This window comes from Bombina bombina, chromosome 7 (genome assembly GCF_027579735.1).
Source record: "Bombina bombina isolate aBomBom1 chromosome 7, aBomBom1.pri, whole genome shotgun sequence".
NCBI lineage: Eukaryota > Metazoa > Chordata > Amphibia > Anura > Bombinatoridae > Bombina > Bombina bombina.
The window spans coordinates 39,661,329-39,673,528 of NC_069505.1; the positions used below are offsets into that span (position 1 = coordinate 39,661,329).

General features: G+C 37.2%; 1 protein-coding gene across 1 annotated transcript in view; it reads right to left on the reverse strand.

The window, feature by feature from the left end:
• The window catches only part of NUDT22 (nudix hydrolase 22), an 83,028-nt gene that overhangs the window by 23,734 nt on the left and 47,094 nt on the right, over positions 1-12,200 (reverse strand). The gene's annotated exons all lie outside the window — the stretch shown is intronic.

The window sequence follows — 12,200 nt, forward strand, 5'->3', positions numbered from 1 at the left end:
CATGCTCCCTAGAGGGACTTGAGCTCAAATTTTGTAGTTTAAAAAAAAAGGTAAATTAAACCCAATTATTTTTTATGATTCAGACAGATCATACAATTTAAATTTTTTTTTTTTTTTTAAATCACTTATATTATCAAATTTACTTTGTTGAAAAGCAAGTGCACTGGGAGCTAGCTGCCGATTGCCGACTCTACACATATGTAAGAGAGCGATCGCGAGGAGAGAGCGATAGAGAAGGGTGAGAGCGCGACAGAGGAGAGAGAGAGCAATAGAGAGAAAAACACATCACTTTACAAATACACAATTACAAACTTGCTATTCTTCCCTAGGAACATTTTTGCAATGGGTGCGTCACACACAGATGTCACTGGGGCAGGTGAGACGTTATGATCACATAGATATAGCTACTCATTCTACAGATATTACCCTCTTGTTGTGTCAGACGTAAAATGCTGTATGAATAATCATATATGCAGCCAGTATAGGTTGTGATACTCAGGTGCAAGGTGAGGTAATTGTGCTTCTTACCCAGGTCACACACATATTTAGTGTTGTGTTGTCATAGCACCCTAACCAATTCTGCAACATACCAAGTTCTTAAAGGGACAGGGCACTGTAAAACCATTTCCCATTTAATGTGTTCAAAATAGTCCACTTTTCCTGCTGAAGTGTATTAAATTGCTAACAAATAGCTCATTTTCTTATGTGAAATAAGTCCGTACTGCAGTATTGCCTATAGAAAACCTATGTAAGCAAGAGGCAGCAGCAAAAATAAACTGCCCAGTGTGTGGGGCTGGAGATAGATTGTGCCCAGTTAATTTGAAAGGGTGTTCCTGTAGCAGCTTTGCGTACAATGAAATCTTATCACCAGCTTTTCTGTGTTCATTGTGTCCATAAAGGGACAGTCAAGTCCAAAATAAACTTTCATGATTCAAAAAGGGCATGTCATTTTTTTTTTAATTTTTATTATTCAGCATAATAACTTCCAGCATTTTGTTTACGCCATACAAGGCACCGTTTAAACATTAACAAAGAAGGAAGTCAGAACTTGACTGTCTTAATGATAAAACCTAGATTCGACATAGCTTAATTAACAATTAATAATACAATAATAATATTAACATAAATTGAGCCCTAGCTCTTCCAAGTTCAATGCTTATCAAATATGGACCTGAATGCTCTTTTTTTTTCTTTTCTCCTCTTTTCTTTTTTACACTACTAAATTGTTCTTTCCAATTTAATAGTAGAACAAACGCAGGAATTTTTTTTAAGAAAAATTAGAGCAAGTTAAAAATCGGTCCACCAATTTAACATTATATTCAGCTGAATTTTATCTCTATATAAGAACCACCCAACCCCAACAAAGAAAAAAGAAAAAAAAAAAAAAAAAAAAGAAGAAGGGAAAGTTAGAGGAAAAGCGAACCCCCTCCCGTTCACTCCCCTCGCCCATTCAGAGGATTATAATTAACGAGGTCTTAGGGACAGTACACCCAGAGCAGCATATTGAGTCAGTTCTCACTTCTTTAATTGTTACCAGGCACCTAGGAGTATCAATTCAGAATTTCTAAACGGAAAAATTAAATCATTTATCTCCATATCAGGCAAAGATCTAATAAATTTAACAAAAATAGCAAGAGCACTACGCTAGTAAAATTGGAACGCTCAATGTATTACTTTAATATATACAGAGAATATATTTAAGTTATTTGCATACAACGTATCCTTTTCTATGACTGTGTCTGGATACCGTGCAAGAATTTATCCAATTTCTGTATTTGTTAATATAGGGTATATGTATATATACCTTGTGAGCTTGAGTGCTTGTGCATGAAACGACACTAGTTACGAGTATAGTCTATATCATAGGAGATAGAGACTGAAAGAATGCACCTTAGTAGCACTTCAGTTCCTTGTGAAAATATTAATAAAGGTATGAAACTTAAACAGCCATTGTGAGCCAAAGGTTTGAAAGAAAATTAAAACATAACTTTTATTAAATCAACATTAAATTAAAACAATTGTGGTAGTGTATGTGTGTGTACTTTAAAAACACATAGCAACTTTACTAAATATAAAGAAGTGGCACTGAATATCAAGTGGATAGATTACCTCTATTGTAAAATATTCTGGATTATCTAAATAGTAAATATGAGTCTACCCAATGAATAATTAGCTGGTGTTCTGGGGTATTCTACACCGCTGTATATTTCAAAATTCTGTCATGCAGACATTCCGTATATAGTTAATCAACCGTATTTGAAAAGTAAATAGCAAAGTACTATCAGTAAGGGTCACTTTAGTAACTGGTATACTTGAGTAGTTTTGTTTTTTTCACTTTATGGATCTATAAATATCTATATAAGTATTGTTAACTCCTTCAGGTAAATTACTGAGTTTCTGATAGTTATAAGTTCATAATACGGTTTTAAATCAACCTTGATATATTATCCCTTGTGTTGCAGTAGATTATAATATGGGTATATATACACAATATAATTTTTGAATATCAGCAGTGACTTGAATATCTTTGATATACAATATAACTTTTTTGGATATCAGAAGTGACTTGAGTATCTTTGATACATACTGTGTAATTAATCTTTTTTTGCAACGGGGTTTTATTTTTAATATCTTGGTTTAGAGTCTGGCATGTGTTGGTGCTTTGGTGTACAAACTTTAGTGGTATATACTTAGTGACGAACAGTATATCTCACTTTGTATATTATCAACTGTTTTTAGTCACTTGGCAGCCTTGGCCTATTTTGCTTTTATAATATAATACATAAGAGACGGTATTCTAAATATTTACAAAAGTTTCTTTGAGTGATATGTTCTATGCAGCCTACTTGGTTTGTGTATCGATAGCTTATCGCTGATAGTTACAATATACATATAAGTAACCAGTTATAAGTTCTGGCTGTTATAGCTTAAAGGTGTTCACACGATATTGATCTTTACTTTATTCTAAAGTGGCTGTATTTTGATTTCTTTAAAAGTTAGCGATTGCAATTTTTTACCGTCTAGAATGCTTAAAGTTATCTTATGGCACTGTAATTGCTAGTACCCGGCTTTTGTACACTTATACTATCAACAAATGATTGCTGCGTTGTAAGTTGGAGCAGCCCAAATATGTGGCTAACAGTTATAATAGTGATCCTTAATTGGCTTTTTAAAGTTGTCACTGGCTAACCGCTATAGCTATACGGTATTATTATATAGTTTTTTACAATCTATATCCGTGCGATTGATTTCGCAAGTTGGCCGTTATAACTGTTGTTCTATTACCATGTAGATAGCTTTTAACGATTGCCACTAGCGGTTTTCAAATAACCCCCAAATTGTTAGTACTGATTTAAGCCAAATGCCACTATAATAAAGCGTTACTTTTTAAAGTTAACTATGCCATTTAAAAAAAGAAAAACAGGAAGGTATTGTCAGATACCCATCCCTAACATGTTTCGCCGATAGCGTTTCGGCTTTTTCAAAGGTGACGCGGGCCAGCGTCTCAGGGTATTTAAATGCGTATGCGCAAACCCATTGGCTACATTTCAACCAATCGCGATCCTCTGAAATGCTTGAGGAGGCGTTGTTTCGGCATGATTGACGTTTGTGAGGCTGGAAACTCGATCCCATACTTGACAGCTGGAATACACTTGAGTGTGAGACGAGCATTTGAGAGCATTGAAATTATATAAAGTATATTTTAATAGAATTTAATACTAACGTGATATAACATGACGAAATTTAAAGTGCGATCATATATGGCCATCGGTTGTCATATCAGTATTTTATTCTCACCTGCTTTATGGCAGGGTATATTTGTTCACATTACTTTATTATTAGTTTGTTGCCTAAGTGTAGTGATGTTTACGATCTTTGTTGCACTTTATACTCTGAGTCATATTCAATACATTTTTGTACTGTGTCCATTCAGGACGTACACATCTTGCCCTCTATTACACTCAATTACAGTCTCCCTCGTAATGCGGTTTGCATCAAATACCATTAAAAATGCTATTTATTATGTTTATGGGGGAAATCGAATATTGTTGCTACATTTCTGCTGTGACAAAACAAAGCCCTCAGACTGAGATTCTCTCGTGGGGGGAGATGTATCTTATATATTTGTTTGATCAGTTTTCTAAATGTGACATATTCATGGTGGAGAAAGAAAAGGGGGGAGGGGATGTGATATTGTGATGTGATACCTGAAGAAGGGGAAAAGTAATGGTAGTTGATAACGACAGGGGTGGTGTGACCCAGTTTGTGTTGTTATTACTGGAGGTGACATGGAGTGACAGAGCTGATTAGCTGATAAAAGTATCTTTTCAACCTATTTTAATTTTAAATTTACTAATGGCAAAATGTATTAAAGTAGAATGGTTGAGGTGGATACAGGTAGGATTGCATTTAAGGTATAAATCACTTTATTTTTATTCATAATTTTTGCTGACGTGGTATGTCAGAATTGGCAAACATACATTTAAGGATTTAATTACATGATTTTGTATTTTTAATAACAAAGTGTATCAAAATTGAAGAAGTGAGGTATGTGAGAGTGCGAGTACATAGGGAAGTAGAGAACCCCATATCTACTGTGTTGGGGAATAAGATTAATTGAATGATATTGTTTTGGTTTTTGATCACAAGGTGTATCAGAATTAAAAAAGTTTGGTATGTGCTAGTGCAATTACGTGGGGGAGTAGAATAACCCATATATAATGTGTTAGGAAATGAGGATGCGATGGTGAAGTGCACTAATGTGCTTTGGAATATAAGGACGTGGGTGTGAGATAATGTTGTGCACGTTATACTAAGTGATGTTGTATAGGGAGCTAGTTAAACACTAAGAGTGATGCTGGTGATGTGTAGATGCACAAAAAGGGGAGGATGAGAATGAAGTGAAGAATAGCGGATGGTGATAAATGCACACACATGGAGATATCAGTGGTGATGACAAAAAGGGGAGGATGAGAATGAAGTGAAGAATAGCGGATGGTGGTAAATGCACACACATGGAGATATCAGTGGTGATGACAAAAAGGGGAGGATGAGAATGAAGTGAAGAATAGCAGATGGTGATAAATGCACACACATGGAGATATCAGTGGTGATGACAAAAAGGGGAGGATGAGAGTAAAGTGAAGAATTGTGAATGGTGGTAAATGCACACACATGGAGATATAAGTGGTGATGACAAAAAGGGGAGGATGAGAATGAAGTGAAGAATAGCGGATGGTGATAAATGCACACACATGGAGATATCAGTGGTGATGACAAAAAGGAGAGGATGAGAATGAAGTGAAGAATAGCGGATGGTGATAAATGCACACACATGGAGATATCAGTGGTGATGACAAAAAGGGGAGGATGAGAATGAAGTGAAGAATAGCGGATGGTGATAAATGCACACACATGGAGATATAAGTGGTGATGACAAAAAGGGGAGGATGAGAATGAAGTGAAGAATTGTGAATGGTGGTAAATGCACACACATGGAGATATAAGTGGTGATGACAAAAAGGGGAGGATGAGAGTAAAGTGAAGAATTGTGAATGGTGGTAAATGCACACACATGGAGATATAAGTGGTGATGACAAAAAGGGGAGGATGAGAGTAAAGTGAAGAATTGTGAATGGTGGTAAATGCACACACATGGAGATATCAGTGGTGATGACAGAGACCCCCATTCTCAAATATTTGATCAAAGTGTCTTTCTTTTTAATTTCCATCCAAGGGATAAGAATTTGAGTGAGAATGGAGGGGCTAAATTAACCTGAACATTATTTTAATAGTTTTGTTACTTTTGTATTTTTATTTTAGTTTGGTTGTGTGGCTTTGCATAATATTTATTTATAGTTCAGAGATCTATATTGAACAGTTGAGTCTTGAATCTTGCCTTAAATTGAATTTGGGGCTGTGGAGAGTGTTAACAACAATATTTTCTTATTATTGAGTATATTACAGGTGTTCGGGTTCTTCATATGAACATCGAGTAATTGTTCTGTTCATTCATGCCTTTGGGGTATACGCTATCCATTAGGTATATCCACTTTGCTTCAGCCTTGAGTAACGCTGTCTCAAGGTCGCCTCCTCTTAGTCCCAGAGATATCTTCTGGATTCCAAAGCATTTTAATTCAGATGTTTTGGATTGATGGTGTTTAACGAAATGCGAAGCTACTGATGTAATTTTTTTGTCTTTAGATAGATCTTTCGGGGCATTGCGAATGTTTCGCAAATGTTCCATCAGTCGGGTGTGTATGGTTCTTGTCGTCATACCTATATACACTCTAGGACATTTGCACTGGAGGACATAGATTACTCCGCTGGAGTTGCAGTTAATATAACTCTTGATTTGATGATCTTTCCCAAATCTATCAGTGATGGATTTCTTTTTAATCATGTTGCAGCATGAGGAGCAATTTCCACATAAAAATGAACCTTTTTCTGGAGCTCTGGTAGAATTGGATTTTTGTACGAAATGACTGGGGCTCAGCATTTCCTTTAGGTTTCTACTTCTGCGATAGCTGAGTTGAACCCTTTCTCCTATTAGGTCCTTTAGAAGGGGGTCCGCTTGTAGTATGTGCCAGTTGTTATTAATAATATTCACAATTTGCTGTGTTTGCTGGTTGTACGTCAATACTAGTCTGGTCTTATTATCACCTTTTTTGTTTTTTGTTTTTAATAGTTCAGATCTAGCAGTTTTTAATGCTCTTGTCTTAGCCTTGTGAATAGATCTCTTGCTGTAGCCCCTCAGGAGTAAACGTTTTTCCAATTCTGCAGCTCTTTTCTTAAAAGTCATATCTTGTGAGCAGTTTCTCCTTAGTCTCAAGAATTCACCGACTGGTAGAGATTTTGTAGTATTTGGTGCATGGGCACTAGTGGCAAATAAAACATTGTTCGTGGCTGTTTCTTTTCAATACAAATCTGTGCTCAGGGAGCCATCTTCTTCCTTACAGATTAATAAGTCCAAAAAGGAGATATTTGTCCGACTTTTGTGATGGGTTAATCTGATGTTCAGATTGTTCTGATTTAGCTTTGATAGAAAGTGATCAAGATCTTCTTCCTTGCCTTCCCATAAGAACAAGATGTCGTCTATGTATCGAATCCATATCGGGATTTTATCTGAATATTCATCATTTGTGTCACAGAATACCGTAGTTTGCTCCCACCACCCTAAAAATAAGTTAGCGTAGGTGGGAGTGTTTTTAAAGTACACACACATACACTACCACAATTGTTTTAATTTAATGTTGATTTAATAAAAGTTATGTTTTAATTTTCTTTCAAACCTTTGGCTCACAATGGCTGTTTAAGTTTCATACCTTTATTAATATTTTCACAAGGAACTGAAGTGCTACTAAGGTGCATTCTTTCAGTCTCTATCTCCTATGATATAGACTATACTCGTAACAAAGATCTAATAAACACTGACCATTTGCTAAAAAATTGTCTGATATCCAATTCATTGTCTAGGTTGGTGTCTCTTTGTTCTAACAAACATTGTTTTTTCAGACAGTTTTTAATCTCTGGGATAGATGGTGTTGCCCTCAACTTCCAATTTTTGAAAATAAGGTATCTAGTTGCCAATATGGCCAAAAAGTTATTTTATCATTTGTATGATGCGCATTATGGTTCAATAGTCCAAATATAATTTGTAACTGTGTTATACCCGAAAAAGGAATTTTGAGAGTTTTGCTAAGCCAAAACTCTAACTTCCACCAAAGATGCCTTATTTTAGGGCATTCCCAGATCATCTGCATTAAATCTGCTGCCGGCAGCAAACATTTTGGACAATTATTGAAGCCAAGACTGCCCTTTTTGGGGGTAAAGTATGAGTTATGTATTAATCTAATATGCATCTCCCTCCAGGTAGCTGACAAGGTGGCCTGAGCCACTTTCTGAATTGATGATTGGACGGATTCAATATCAATATTGGAGTGAGGAATCATCTGGTTCCATAGTGAAGTAATTTTCTCTAGCTCCAGTTCACCTTTACTGGAGTTAATCAGTTGGTAACATAAGGAAATGGACCTATGACCGTTTTTGAAGAGTGTTAACCAGCTTTCCAGTTTGCCCAGGGACCAGGACCAACCTGTTTCTTTCATAAGCTCTGTAAAGAAGTGTCTGCTTTGCAAATATGCCTAAAAATCCTTGTTATTAATTTTAAAGTCTTTTTTTAATTCTTCAAAAGATTTAACACATTTTCTCTCTGTATCGATCAAATATATCACCCTATTCAAGCCCTGATTATGCCAGGATCCTTCCCGCCATTCAAAATTAAAATAGTGTTAGAGGCAGAAAAGGAGGTGGCTACTGGATCTCCCTTAGAATACATGCTATTGTATAAGTTGTTGAGGTAAGGCGCTATCTCACTGTTCATAATTTTATAGAACTCATTCGGCAAACAGTCTGGACCTGGTGTTTTATTCGGTGGGAGATCTGTAATGATCTTTGCAATTTTAGTCTCCAATATTGGGGCATTGAGCGTTTCAGCCATATCGGCTGAAATTTTAGGATAACATAATTTATGTAAGAATTTACCTGATAAATTCATTTCTTTCATATTGGCAAGAGTCCATGAGCTAGTGACATATGGGATATACAATCCTACCAGGAAGGGCAAAGTTTCCCAAACCTCAAAATGCCTATAAATACACCCCTCACCACACCCACAATTCAGTTTAACGAATAGCCAAGCAGTGGGGTGATATAGAAAGGAGTAGAAAGCATCAACAAAGGAAATTTGGAAATAATTGTGCTTTATACAAAAAATCATAACCACCATAAAAAGGGTGGGCCTCATGGACTCTTGCCAATATGAAAGAAATGAATTTATCAGGTAAATTCTTACATAAATTATGTTTTCTTTCATGTAATTGGCAAGAGTCCATGAGCTAGTGACATATGGGATATCAATACCCAAGATGTGGAGTCTTCCACTCAAGAGTCACTAGAGAGGGAGGGAATAAAACAAAAACAGCCATATTCCGCTGAGAAAATAATCCACAACCCAAAAATAAGTTTATTTTCACTTTTGAAAGAAAAAAACTTAAATCAAAAAGCAGAAGAATCAAACTGAAACAGCTGCCTGAAGAACTTTTCTACCAAAAACTGCTTCCGAAGAAGCAAATACATCAAAATGGTAGAATTTAGTAAATGTATGCAAAGAGGACCAAGTGGCTGCTTTGCAAATCTGATCAACGGAAGCTTCATTCTTAAAAGCCCATGAAGTGGAGACTGATCTAGTAGAATGAGCTGTAATTCTCTGAGGCGGGGTTTGACCCGACTCCAAATAAGCTTGATGAATCAAAAGTTTCAACCAAGAAGCCAAGGAAATAGCAGAAGCTTTCTGACCTTTCCTAGGACCAGAAAATAAAACAAATAGACTAGAAGTCTTCCTGAAATTTTTAGTAGCTTCCACATAATATTTCAAAGCTCTTACCACATCCAAAGAATGTAAGGATCTCTCCAAAGAATTCTTAGGATTAGGACATAAAGAAGGGACAACAATTTCTCTACTAATGTTGTTAGAATTCACAACCTTAGGTAAAAATTGAAAAGAAGTTCGCAAAACTGCCTTATCCTGATGAAAAATCAGAAACAGAGACTCACAAGAAAGAGCAGATAGCCAAAAGGAACAACACTTTCCAAGAAAGTAGTTTAATGTCCAAAGAATGCATAGGTTCAAATAGAGGAGCCTGTAAAGCCCTCAGAACCAAATTAAGACTCCAAGGAGGAGAAATTGACTTAATGACAGGCTTAATACGAACTAAAGCCTGTACAAAACAGTGTATATCAGGAAGTATAGCAATCTTTCTGTGAAATAAAACAGAAAGAGCGGAGATTTGTCCTTTCAAGGACCTTGCAGACAAACCCTTATCCAAACCATCCTGAAGAAACTGCAAAATTCTAGGAATTCTAAAAGAATGCCAGGAGAATTTATGAGAAGAACACCATGAAATGTAAGTCTTCCAAACTCTATAATAAATCTTTCTAGAGACAGATTTACGAGCTTGTAACATAGTATTAATCACTGAATAAGAGAAACCTCTATGACTTAGCACTAAGCGTTCAATTTCCATACCTTCAAATTTAATGATTTGAAATCCTGATGGAAAAACGGACCTTGAGATAGTAGGTCCGGCCGTAACGGAAGTAGCCAAGGCGGGCAACTGGACATCCAAACCAGATCCGCATACCAAAACCTGTGTGGCCATGCTGGAGCCACCAGCAACACAAAAGACTGTTCCATGATGATTTTGGAAATCACTCTTGGAAGGAGAACTAGAGGCGGGAAGATGTAAGCAGGTTGATAACACCAAGGAAGTGTCAGTGCATCCACTGCTTCCGCCTGAACATCCCTGGACCTGGACAGGTATCTGGGAAGTTTCTTGTTTAGATGAGAGGCCATGAGATCTATCTCTGGAAGCCCCCACATCTGAACAATCTGAGAAAATACATCTGGATGGAGAGACCACTCCCCTGGATGTAAAGTCTGGCGGCTGAGATAATCCGCCTCCCAATTGTCTACACCTGGGATATGCACCGCAGAGATTAGACAGGAGCTCCGCCCAAGCAAGTATCCGAGATACTTCTTTCATAGCTTGGGGACTGTGAGTCCCAACCTGATGATTGACATAAGCCACAGTTGTGATATTGTCTGTCTGAAAACAAATGAATGGTTCTCTCTTTAGTAGAGGCCAGAACTGAAGAGCCCTGAGAATTGCACGGAGTTCTAAAATATTTATTGGTAATCTCGCCTCTTGAGATTTCCAAACCCCTTGTGCTGTCAGAGACCCCCAAACAGCTCCCCAACCTGAAAGACTCGCATCTGTTGTGATCACAGTCCAGTTTGGGGCGAACAAAAGAAGCTCCTTGAACCAAACGATGGTGATCTATCCACCATGTCAGAGAGTGTCGTACATTGGGATTCAAGGATATTAATTGTGATATATTTGTATAATCCCTGCACCATTGATTCAGCATACAAAGCTGTAGAGGTCTCATGTGAAAACGAGCAAAGGGGATCGCGTCCGATGCTGCAGTCATGAGACCTAAAACTTCCATGCACATAGCCACTGAAGGGAATGACTGAGACTGAAGGAGCCGACATGCTGCAACCAATTTTAAACGTCTCTTGTCTGTTAGAGACAGAGTCATGGACACTGAATCTATCTGGAAGCCTAAAAAGGTGACCCTTGTCTGAGGAATCAAGAAACTTTTTGGTAAATTGATCCTCCAACCATGTTTCCGAAGAAACAACACTAGTTAATTCGTGTGAAATTCTGCAGTATGTAAAGACTGAGCTAGTACCAAGATATCGTCCAAATAAGGAAACACCGCAATACCCTGTTCTCTTATTACAGATAGTAGGGCACCCAGAAAAAAAAGATTCTTGGAGCTGTTGCTAGGCCAAATGGAAGAGCAACAAATTGGTAATGCTTGTCTAGAAAAGAGAATCTCAGAAACTGATAGTGTTCTGGATGAATCGGAATATGAAGGTATGCATCCTGCAAGTCTATTGTGGATATAATGTCCTTGCTGAACAAAAGGCAGAATAGTCCTTATAGTCACCATCTTGAAAGTTGGTACTCTTACATAACGATTCAAAATTTTCAGATCCAGAACTGGTCTGAACAAATTTTCTTTCTTTGGTACAATGAATAGGTTTGAATAAAACCCCAAACCTTGTTCCTGAGGAGGAACTGGCATGATTACCCCTGAAGACTCCAGGTCTGAAACACACTTCAGAAAAGCCTGAGCTTTTACTGGATTTACAGGGATGCGTGAGAGAAAAAATCTTCTCACAGGAGGTCTTACTTTGAAACCTGTTCGATACCCTTGAGAGACAATGCTCTGAATCCAATGATTTTGGACAGATTTTATCAAAAAATCCTTGAAAAACCTTAATCTGCCCCCTACCAGCTGAGCTGGAATGAGGGCCGCACCTTCATGCAGACTTAGGGGCAGACTTTGGTTTCCTAAATGGCTTGGATTTATTCCAATTTGAGGAAGGCTTCCAACTGGAAGCAGATTCCTTGGGAGGAGGATTGAGTTTTTGTTCCTTATTCTGACGAAAAGAACGAAAACTGTTAGAAGCCTTAGATTTACCCTTAGGTTTTTTATCCTGAGGCAAAAAAACTCCTTTTCCTCCAGTGATAGTTGAAATAATAGAATCCAACTGAGAACCAAATAAA